The 12,434-nt window shown below is 35.8% G+C and overlaps 1 protein-coding gene across 1 annotated transcript in view; it reads left to right on the top strand.

Annotated features, from left to right (window-relative positions):
- Positions 1–1,304: 1,304 nt before the first annotated feature.
- The window catches only part of LOC118270548 (octopamine receptor beta-1R-like), a 115,043-nt gene continuing 103,913 nt past the window's right edge, over positions 1,305–12,434 (top strand). The window contains exon 1 of the mRNA XM_035586161.2: positions 1,305–1,480. The gene's annotated coding sequence lies outside the window, so the exon portion shown is untranslated. The remainder of the gene's footprint in view (positions 1,481–12,434) is intronic.

Here is a 12,434-nt window from a genome sequence, read left to right as displayed (position 1 = left end):
ATGCCTATAAAATAAACAAACAAGTAATACATACAAATATGTTTTATGGTAAACGGTTTTAATATGTATGGTCATCAATATTTAGGGTGCTTTGCCACCAGTGATGTGCTATGTAGCATGTAGCTATGTAATAGCTAAGCTAGCCAAGCGATTCCACTGAAACTTAGGTATATAGCTGTGCGAGGAAGATGCGTAGCTCGAAGCTGTCCATAACATACATCCACAGTGCGCACCTTATAGAAAATATAGCTTAGCTGAGCCCATTTCCACCACTAAGCTATGTGTACCAATGATTATCATTGATGGAAGCCAAACGCAGAATCCATCCGTTCCAAAAATCTTCGCAATAAATCGCAGTATTAGACAATAGTTTGCTCAACTCGGGAATTGAACTTTTACTCAGCTGCCACACTTGAGACTAACCACGAGGCAATAAGAGACTACTAATAAATAATTCAATCCGACTTCGCAAAACCTTAATTGTGTGAGACAAAAGTTTCTTTTGTCTTTGTCTTTTAGAATTAGTTTACAAAGAAAATGTACGCGTCACAGTTTTGCCAAAATATTTTATCAGTTTAAAGTTTGAAACGTAGGCTCTGAAGCTGTATTTGATATCATTATTATAATTGGCCACAAGACTTCCACTACTGAATATAGGCTTCCCTTAATGACTTCCAGATACACCGATTACATCAGACCTGCATCCAATAGTCCCATCCTCTGTGACTTTTTTGGAGAGCCATGCTTCGACACGAATGGGCCGGCTCGACCGGAGTGATACCACGGTATCTCTGAAAACCGATGAGAAACAACGCTTGCGTTGTGAGGTTACCGGAGGACCAATTCTTCCCAATCCCCGATTCTCCAACAACCCTTAAACTCACAACCCCCAGAAAGCCGGCAACGTACTTGTAACGCCTCTGGTGTTTCGCGTGTCCGACCGTGGCGGTGGCGATTGCTTACAATCAGGTGATCCATAAGGTTCTCTCGGCTTATACCATAAAAAATATAGTCAATTTCGTCACTTGACAAATAAAAAAATGTAAAAGTTAATTAATGGGAACTGACTGTGAAATGGGGGATGTATGGAGCAACGTTTCTTTTCATTAACTATAAAATAAAAATCTTTCAAAAACGTGTTAAAAATAATTACCGAAACAAATTAAAAATGGCTGCATCGGTTTCCTAGAAACTAGACTGCACTAAGTCCGGTTACATACACGCGGGTACGGGCGAACCTGCGCTATGAGCAATAATTCACTGCAGCGAGTCTTTCTTTGAGAATCCAGTCTGTGTCGCGACGCGTTCTGCGATGGTCGCATGCCTATACCCGCCCTTATTCGCGCTCCAAATTCAAAAGTGTTCCTTTGTGTGAATACGTGTGGTTTGACATTAAATTTAGTTCTTTTTTTTAAATAGTGTTGATGTGTGTGTGTTTTTTTTAAAGTGATTGTGGATTGTATTTTTTTTCGTAAAGGAGGTGAGTTATGAAAAGTTTTTGAGGTGTATTCTTCTGTCTCTGTGAAAAGTTTTTTTCGTGAGAATTTGCCCGATTTTTTATGCGGTAAATGAGATCTGTATTTTCAGTCCCATTTATTAGCTATAAAGTAATTTTGTTGAATTATTAGTGACTCTTAGATAAAAGTAAGAGAGCTCTCAAATACATTTTTAGTACCGTCGCATTTTGACGCAGTTTTAAATATTTAACGAAGCATTAAATAATTAATTGTAAACAAAAACCAATGAACAAGTTCTTAAAATAATTTCAATTTTGGATTAGCCTTTTAGAAAGGGCTTTAAAATTCACCCTTCATTAATTTATAATTACCAGAGTAGTCTGAGGTATTTATTTTATCTATGTAACAGTTTTGATGAAACAATTGTGGTTTTGTTTCATTAAAACTGTAACCCACATACAATTAGTTTTTGAAGCACCACTTAAAGGCATTAACGTTTTAATAGGGTATAGAATTAAATAAATTTTAAGCTTATATGAGTATTTTTGGATAATGTATCTTATTATGTGGTAGAGTGAGTTTAAATGTGGCTCTAGTCGTTCTTTTTTCACGTACAAATTTTAGGGTGGTTTTCCATCACTGTTTGCCATCGTGCATCCAAAATTAAACATGATATCGTTTTGTCTCATCATTAACTTTGTCGGTACGGTTTTAGAATTGTAAAATAATAAACCACTAAAAAGTTATAAGCCGTCAAAGTCTTCGTTTCTTTGGTAATTTTAGCGCAATTTTGGATGCAAATAAATAACAAATGAACCGTAAAATCTCCAAAACAAAAACCGTACCGTACCGACAAAGTTTGATTACTAATAAGTTTATTTAACTTTATTTGTAGTTAATTGAAGCAGTAGTTTTTTCATAAAGCCCAATCTTCGAAAGAGCAAATCGTATTTTTTGCGCTGTCATTTTACTATAAATTTTATCATATTCCCTTCTGAAAAATGTACTCATACTACAAAATTCTTTATGCTCTCAAATTGAATTAACTGGTCTGGGGTACGAATTTTCTTCACTATTGTAATCTTCAAACACAACACCACATCTCATCAAAGCCGTTGCAGATAATTTTAGAACACCGTATATAAATTATTTATTTATTTTACCCTTCTCCATGTTTCCCTTACTGCTTATTCATCTAAAGGTTAAGTATGAATATGTCTCACTTGCACACTTGTTGGGTTACACAGAATGCATATTTACCACATTAATACGCAAATTCGAGCCGACAAATAGACCGCTCTTAAAATTCTTTATATTGATTTGTTTGAGATAAAACTAATACGTAAGTGTAAAAAAACTAATTTTATCATTACTTTATTAGCCACTGCTACTTATAGGCTGTTGATGTGTGTATGTACATGTAAATCAATTAAAATTCTGTATTCTAATCTTCTCTTCCTAATATTCGCTCCATACTTAACTCCCGAATCCCCAAATCTTTAACGGCCAGCAACGCACTTGTAACTCTGTTGTCGCGATTGTTCATGGGCGTTTCTACAGCTTACCATCATTCTGATGATAGATCGATCTGTCGTTTTCCTATTTACCTATCCTAAAAATTCTATATATTATACTATTAAAGTAAGAAACTTCTGCCAGCCGTTTTGTCTGCCTTCAAATAGTAAAAAGTAATTTATCCCACAGAATGTATGATGTATGAAACTATGTCAGCTGCCCTGTCTGTATACTAAATTCCATCAAAATCCAGTAGTTTCAGCGTGATCAGCGGATAAACATCCAAACAACACATTTATAATATTAGTGTCATTATTCCAATTTGCGATATGCGGTGAAACCAGATAATACCATTTTTTTTAACTAAGAGTTTCGATAATTGCATCTAATTTGCGACTCAGACATACTCGTATTATTTGAAAGTAACTTCTACGATTCTACGAATTTATCAATGAGGCAGATTTACTGAATTTCTTTTTGTGTTTTCTTTTTATTATTCCTATCATTGGTTAGGTAATTAGTTGTTTTATTTATCTCGTAATCTTTATTTTGTGAATCTGTAGATTGTTTAAGGTGGGAGTACTACCCACTTAGACATTAAGATGATCTTTAGGCTGCTTTTCCACCAAAGATGTGCCACGTTGCTGTAGATGCATTTGACTTCCATCAATCAAATTAATTGACACACATAGCTTACTACACTACACTAGTGGAAATGAGTTTAACTAAGATATGTTTTTTTTTTTGGAAAGATAATGGCTACCCTACTATCGATACATCACATACTCGAGCGGCGCATCTTCCTCCCACGGCTTAGTATCAGTGAAAACGGTCCCATAGTTTCACAGTTTAGCTATTGCATCTTCATAGCTTAGCTACATCTTTGGTGGAAAAGCTCCCTTATACTATGTTTTATTGTGCTCCTAGATTTTGCTTACGACTTCATTAACCTATATAAAAATTAGGTTTATCGAAATTTCGCAAAATCTTGTCTCACTATGCGCCAAACAGTCTACAAACAGGCGGAGATTCTGTGAGATCGTGTACAAAGCAGTATCCACGTCCAACACAAATACCGCCTCGACTTGACCACGGCCGCTCTGCCAAGAGCCAAATGACATAGAAGAAGACTGTCTTAAACACTTTATAGAATAAAAAAATTAAAGCTTCATATAACCAGTATTTAGTAGTATTTTTCAGACTTGGGGAGAGTTTTAGGTATATCTGACTTACAAAAAAGGAGGTTCGCACTTTACACACGTGTGTTGAAGTCGGTTATTTTAAATGTAGTTTTACTACTAGTGATTAATGTAGCAATTAAAAATATATCGATTTTAATCATACTTACCTAGCCAAATGTGTTAAAACATTGTATTTCTGCTATATAGTATCTACAAACAAAAAATCATCTTCATTTTACATATAGCGAGAGCAACAATTTCTGGACCACAAGGAATTATTTCGTGATGGAATCAAAACCACGTTACATTAAACAGCAGCTAATCACCAAACCACTAATGCTACACGTGTCTCACTTTGAGCCCGAATTTCCGCCTTTAAGGTTGTTTTTAGAGGAAGCACAATCAACGGATCCAATCAGCTTAACTAGTATTTCAAGTGTTTGAACACAAACGAAAATACGCCTTAAGACAATAATGGATATCGATTTGTTTGTTGTATAAGCAGAAATACTGGTCCTTTGCTCCGAATAAGGAAGAATTAATTTTGGATAATTTTCATGAATTAATTTACTTGTGATTTTAATTACTGCGAGATAGAATGGTGACAAGTGGAACTGTTGAGCAAAGGTTCGATTTCTAGGTGTGGCAAAGTAATGTTTATTTTTAATTGGTAATGAGTCGTCTTTTGGGCACTATCTCGCCTGATAGTAGGTAAGCGGATATGCGGCCTATAATGGAGCATGCCTGCTCATAAGCAACCCATGCATTCGAGACTTCCAGGTTGTATCCTTCAGAAAACGCAGACTCTGGCAAAGAGTTCCACTACTTAGCGGTTCGCACAAAGGCACATGAAGTTGTGAAAAATGTTTTAAAACCTACCTACGGCATGTACCAATGTGACTTTTCCGAGTTAAACATACTTTCTAAGATTATATTTATACACGGAAAACATCGTGAGGAAACCTGCGCTTATATTTCTAATTGTAAGTTTGAATTTGCCAACTCGTATTGAGCAATCGTGATGATTAATGCTCAAACCTCTCTGTGCGAAAAACGCTTTGGTCAGCAGTGGCCACTTATAGGCTGTTGTTGTGAATGAATTAGGATTAGTACATTATAAAGGAAACATCTTGTCTTATTAGAAGAGTTGTTATGATAGTTTTAATGAGTGTTTTAGTTAGAAGGACCATGCATAGACGCTCTCAACATACTTGATATTTCAAAAAAGCTGCTTCAACTAAGTTTCAAACTCAAAACATCTTTTTCACTCACTAACGATAACGACCATTAAAAAGTCTTAACTTACACACACATACATGCACACACAGACACACCTGTCATTCACTTATAATAGGGAGGTAAACTTGTCACTTGAGTTACGTCGCAAGATATCGATTGTTATATTATCGACTAATGAGTTGGAAAAGGAGTTTGGAAGGTAGTGATGTGCGCTCAATCGACAATATTACAGAGCCCTATTGAGTTAGGGATTCTCGAAATACTATTGTCACTGGATAAGAAAAAGCGGATTATTAGGGTGGAAAAAAACTTTTTTTTTATCGATTTCTGTCACAGACGATTTGAACGGTATCTTGTTGATGAATGTTTTAGGTTTTGTATTGAAATATAAATGTTCGATACTCAATATTAAATTCTTTGTTGTTTCTTTTGTATAATATTGAAGAAAGTAAATTAAGATAGCACTAGTGCTATCTTAATTTACTACTGATACTAGTATCAGTGCTAAGTAGTAGTGCGAGGAAGATGCTCGAGTATGCGATATATCCATAGTAGGGAAGTCATCCATAGCACACATCTTTCCATATAAAAAACATAGCGTAGCAGAGTCCGTTTCCACCACTGCTAAGTATATGTATCTACTAATGCATATGATTTATGGAAGCCAAACGCATCCACAGCAACGTAGCATAGTACATCTTCCGAGCTGCGGACTACCTAGCAGATTTATCAAGGCTTCGGCTCGAAAAGCAAGAGTAGGAACGGTTTTTAGTCAGTAAGAGTCTGACACTCCCTCTTGCCTCGCCCAAGGCGGGAAAAGTCATTGGATGATTTTCCGCCTTTAAAAAAAAGCATACATCTCTGGTGGAAAAGCAGCCTGAAGCTAAGAAAGTATGCGAGGATCAATAGAAGTTGGTACTTTGTGGTTTTCTACAATGGGACAAAGGACTTAATGTACTTTTGTAAATCCTTTTTGTATTTATGTAAATCCAATAAAAATCCCTAACAAGCTTGCGGCTATTACGCCAATAAGACCTTTAATAAAAAATGTCAAACAAGGGAAATTCAGATTTAAAGTAATAGGCATAAAAGTCAATAACGCTTAAAGGTCAAAATCCTTCAGAGGGGGTAACTGTAAGGCTCTTTACAAAATAATTAAACGTTTATAATTACTTCGTCGATCAGTTTCATGGCGGTACACGGGTACACTAATTCGTTTTGCGGTACAAATTCTGTTTTAACACTTCATTCTTAATTAATATTTGTTTAAGTAAAGTCAATATTATTTGTTAAATATTGTTTATTGAGGTTTTCTTAGCGTTTAAGTATCTTTAAGTAAATTGGGTTGTTTGTTTTCTTTTTGGGTGATCATTAATTCTGCGAGGGATTTCAATTTGCTTAGATAATGTAACACCCACGACTTTTCAACAGTTTTGTTTTGAATCCCATGTAATAGAGTTTGATTCGTAGTAATACAATTAGACTCAATATTAGATTAGACTCATTATTACTCATAAATGGCAATAGGTTCACCATCTATTACATAAGACTTACAACATAAATTGTGAAAAGTGGGTGTACATAGTGGCATTACGTGCCGTAATGTGCATCTCTGCCTACTGATTAAAGGTGTGACGATATGTATGTATGTACGACATGTATTTACTCAATATTAGAATAACATTCCTACTAATCCCAAGCAGCGGACTACCTAGCGAGTTACCGGGGCTCCGGCTCGAAAAGCAGGAGTAAGAACAGCGTGATTTTTAGTCAGTAAGAGTCTGACACTCCTCGCCTCGCTCAATGCGGGAGATGTAATTGGATGATCCCCCCCCCCCAAAAGATGCATTACTAGCTTCTCCCGTCAGCATCGCCCGCGTTACCGTGGGACAAAAAGTATTCTATCACCCAAGTCAGTTCATACCCCACCTGTATACCAAATTTCATCAAAATCCGTTTAGTAGTTTCGCAAACTCGAGCTGCGTATTTTCCTCGCACAGCTACATAGCTTAGTATCAGTGAAAACAGTCACATAATTTCATAGCTTAGCTATTACATCTTCGTACCATACCAGATGTGCTACGTACATGTCTGGTGGAAAATCTACCCTTAAACCTCCGTGCCAACAGGAGTAACTAACCTATGATCAAATGCACATCAATTTACATTGGCACCAACTCAACCAAAATGACATGATAGGCAGATAAAAATTCACTCAATATGAATTCCATCTTTACATTATCAATCTCAGTCTAGAACTGCGCAAATAAAGTGCTAAAAGATAATCTAGATTTGAAAGGTGATAGCAGTTCAGACATAAGGGGATTTAGATAAAATTTCTAGAATTATTATCTACTTAGGAAATAGGACGATTTAAAAGATGACGTGTAAGTATATAATTTAGTTGGAACATTAAATTATTTTCTTATTCATGATTATTTTATTGTAACTTTCGTGAGACATACTAATTTAATCATTATAATAATATGTTATCGGCTTACTCACGTAACCGTTTGACGATGAACTCGACTTATAATCGCCGCGTCGTGTGTCGCGGAATGCTGCTCATGAATATGAGCCTCTAGTATAGCTTGAAACTAGTCGAGTTCCTTGTCAAACAGTTACGTGTAAGCCGGTAACATATAATAATTAACTTTTTCATGATTGGTTGATTCATAAGTACTTAATTTGGTGTGGTGGTCGTGATGCCAGAGTAGTGACATCTCTCGCCCGGGGTGAGGAGAGTTCCTTCGTTCCTTCTCCTGCTTTGAACCGGAGCCCCGGTAACCTGTTAACTTGTCCGTCACTCCAGATCGGGCATCAGAACTCTCTGTTAAATTGAACCTTTAAACTTTGATCTAGTGGTAACCTATTTGCTAAGCATGAAGGTTATGGGAAACCAGTACGATGTAAAGAAGACAATGTTTAGCGGTGGATTGTCATGAGCTGGTTATGATTCTTGGATTTATTTATTAATCGACTAGGTAAAGTTTTGTTTCAAGTTTTAAAGCAGATAGATATAAAATCTACAGATTATTATTAATTAACAGGAACGAGCAAAAAAAAAAAAAAAAAAATACTCTAGATTTATATTTTTTGCAAACAAAAATTTCTTTTTGATATTTCGTAGCGAAAATGTACCTATTTACGTACTTTAAACATTTCCTACGTGATAAAAATGTCGCTTGTTCAGACAGCTATAATATTTATTATGACACTTTTTATCTTTTTTGGCATAAACAGATTACTTCGTCTGATTAAAGAGACGAGTTTTATTTTAAAAGAATTAAGGTGTTACTCCTACTAATAATATAAATACAAACGTTTATGAGGATCTATATATGGTTGTTACTCTTTCACCAAAAAAAAGAGCAAACAGATCACCTGATGGTAAGCAAAGCACGACGCCCATAACCTCAAAACACAGGAGAAGTAACAAGTACGTTGCTGGCCTTCTGGAAGTTTTGGAATTCTCTTGGAATTGGAAGATTTGGGGATTGGGGAGAATTGGGAGACCGGCGGCGCATCTACATAGCACATTTTATTCGCACAGCTACATCACTTAGTATCAATGGAAATGGTCACATATGTAGTTCGACAGCTTAGCTATTACTTCTTCGTATAGCTACATAGCACATCTCTGCTGGAAAAGCATCCTTAGGCTGACCAATTTTACATAGGACTCACAACGCAAGTAGTAAAAAGTGGGTATAATAATATCTGCATTAGGTTAGGAGTTAATATTATATCTCTTAGAAAATTAACGACGTAATATGTTACATATACATATACCTCTTTTTTCTTTTTCTTCAGCTATCACCTTTGTGACAAACAAGCAAACAAACAAAGTAATATTTTTATACCCGTTCTATTTATATCAATAAAAACATTCAAGGTTTTTACTCGACACGAGGGACCAGGGAATCTGACTGAAGGACGCAAATAATCTTCAAGGATGTGCAAATCAGTTAAATAGAGATTGTAACTCCTTGGTTGATATACCAGTATGAGAAGCTCTTCTGTGAAGGTTCTTTATTACATTTTTGATCTTATTACTTTATAGCTAAAGTTGAAAATTAATTAAAGAAATGTTTGCTGGACTACAGATTGTCTAATCTGTAGTCCAAAAATCAAATGAATATAGAAATGATTTTTGGACTACAGATTAGACAATCTGTAGTCCTTATATTATAAAATCATATAATCCTTATATTATAAAATCATTTCTATATATATAGGTTTTATCCGGAGCTGCGGACAACGTAATAGATAACCGGGGCCCCGGCTCAAAGCAGGAGAGGGAACAGGTTGGTTTTTAGTCAGTAAGAGTCTGACAAGGTGGGGGACGTCTTTAGATGATTTTCACCATTTGGAAAAAGTGTTATGTAATATTTGAAATCCGTCTTTAGTCGTCTTTTTTTTTGTTTACCGGCTTATATAATAAAAAGGCGTGGCATTTAATGTAATAATTTTCCCTATTTTCGAGAGTCGAGTCGTTTAGTAAAAAGCCTTTAGCTTTATAAGGGACAAAACTTTAAAAAGAAAAGTGTTTTTATATATTTACAAATAAGAAAACTCATTGAAAACTCAAGAAAATTGCATCTCAACTTAGTGTAAGTGTCGTTAACAACTTTACACTAAGCTGTTCTTAAGCCAGGTATAGAGCTAAAACTCTCAAACACCACTTATGTCCTAACAAACAAAATTAAGGTAAGGAGGGTAGTTGTGAAATAGCTACAAAGTGTCGTTTTAGGTATTAACGCTTCAGTCTATCCTTGAACGCGGAGGAGAGTAGACCTCTTGAATATTGAAACCTGAATGACTATTTTAAAGTAATATGCTTTAAAAGGATATGATGGATATTAGGAAAGTAAGTGAGAGTAGAAAACACTTGAGTTTGATTCTCGGGTTAGTTATTATTATTAAGTATTTCTGTATTAGAAGTTTTTATATTTTACATAGAGATTTTTGTCTATTATTTATTTTACTAGTTTCTGCACTGGCAGAAGGCGAAGCCACTGGGCTTCGCCTACGTTACCGTGGAATAAAAAGTTCTATCACCCAAGTCAGCTCATACTCTGTCTGTATACCAAATTTCATCTAAATCCATTCATTAGTTTCAGCGCGATTGACGGACAAACATCCAAACAAACAGACTTTCGTATTTATAATAGTAGTGTGAATAATTAATTTGGTTTTCAAACAAATAATTTGTATGTGGATACTGTAGACGGAATCCAGTGCAAATAATAAATTATCTTTATTTAATAAACAAAATTTGTAACACTGATAACAACCTACTACCTTAAATATAACATTTTTAGAATAAATTATCAATGTCAATCACTCCTTATTTATTTATTTTGAGCCGTGGTCGTCCCAATACAGGGCAAAAGCCTCCCTACCCTCCTTCCACTCCCCTCTGTGCAATGCTTTCTGCGGCCAATATTTATCGTAGGTGTCAAATTCGTCCGGAGCTGCGGACAACGTAAAAGGTTACCGTGGCTCCGGCTCGAAAAGCAGGAGAAGGAATGGGGTGGTTTTTAGTCAGTAAGAGTCTGACACTCCCTCCCGCCTCACCCAAGGTGGGAGAAGTCATTGGATGATTTTCCCCCCACAAAAAAAAACGGTGTCAAGTTCGTCCCACCATCTCCTTCTGGTCTGTTGACGAATCACTCCTTAGAAACACCAAAACAAACTCAAAGCGATTCAAGTAATAATACTTACCGATGACTTGTGGGTGTATTCAAAGTTAAATAGCTCAACCCACACTTTGAACAAACGAAGAAACAATGTTATTAATTAAAAACCATCCATCCATATACTCATTGGCATTTATTTAACAGCTACAGTGGGATCAGAAAAAACAAATGGTCCAATCTTGATCGCTACGTCACGCCTTTTTATAGATAGGCAGAGGTGCACATTACGGCACGTAATGCCGCTATACAATGTACAACCACTTTTCACCATTTGTGTTATAAGTCCCATGTAATAGAGGGTGAGTCTATTGCCATACATTGAGCACGACTCCAGATTTCGTGCTACTACAGATAAATTTTCGAAAGACCGAAAAAGACCCCTTGCCTGGTAGTACTTTGCCAAACCCGAGATAACTTGTCCGGCAGTCGCACTTACGACCACTCGACCAACGAGGCAGTCTGGTGGTCCAATCTTGATTGTACCAATAATAGTGGTTTGTGTACTTTGGTACTCGAGCGGAAGAAAAACAAGTGATTTGGTACAATCAGCTGCGAAATCAGTGGACTGGAAAGACATTTTTTTATCCTTTCTTACCGATTCAAAAAAGGAGGTTCTCCGTTTGACTTGCATGTATGTTTGTGAGCGATTATCCCGCGCTAGAGAGAACCGATTTTGATGCAGTTTTCAGCATAGTATTTACAGACTTAGAAGAGGTATCTTACCGACTTAAAAATGAATGGAGGCGGTAATTTAACTTTTCTTATAATTTAATTTAATTCTATCTTAAGTCTCTCGGCTGATGGTGATGATGATGATGATGATACTTTAATTCTTTTTGTGTTGAATAGTACAATTATCAAGGAAGTTTGTACGCTATAATGCTATTAAACATCACGCTACGCTACGGGAGCCGAGCAGCGTGGGTGAAACCTCGTGGAAGTAGCTATTAGATAATATAGCCAACATTTACTTATCAACCCAACAAAATTTAGAACAAGTAACTACATACATAGTTTGACTTAATCACATACATACATATTTGTATTGTTTTGTTGACTTTCTTAGCAAATAATGGGCTAATTGAAATGAATGCTTTAAGTTAGACGGAAACTTCGTTCAGGCTTTGGAGTTATACAATGTTTTCTTATTCATAGGGGATTTCCAGTATAACAGATAGTTATAGTTAGGTAATTAGGGATCTGAGATGGTTGCTGTTTAGTTTCTTTCGATAAAACATTGATTTGATCTCTTCATTTATTGTATTAAAGAAACATCTGGGTTTTTTATGGAATAATCCGGTATATATACGACAAGACGGATTACCTGATGGTAAGCAATT

Source organism: Spodoptera frugiperda, chromosome 13, assembly GCF_023101765.2.
Source record: "Spodoptera frugiperda isolate SF20-4 chromosome 13, AGI-APGP_CSIRO_Sfru_2.0, whole genome shotgun sequence".
Classification (NCBI taxonomy): domain Eukaryota; kingdom Metazoa; phylum Arthropoda; class Insecta; order Lepidoptera; family Noctuidae; genus Spodoptera; species Spodoptera frugiperda.
This window is presented reverse-complemented; position numbering and strand designations above follow the sequence as displayed.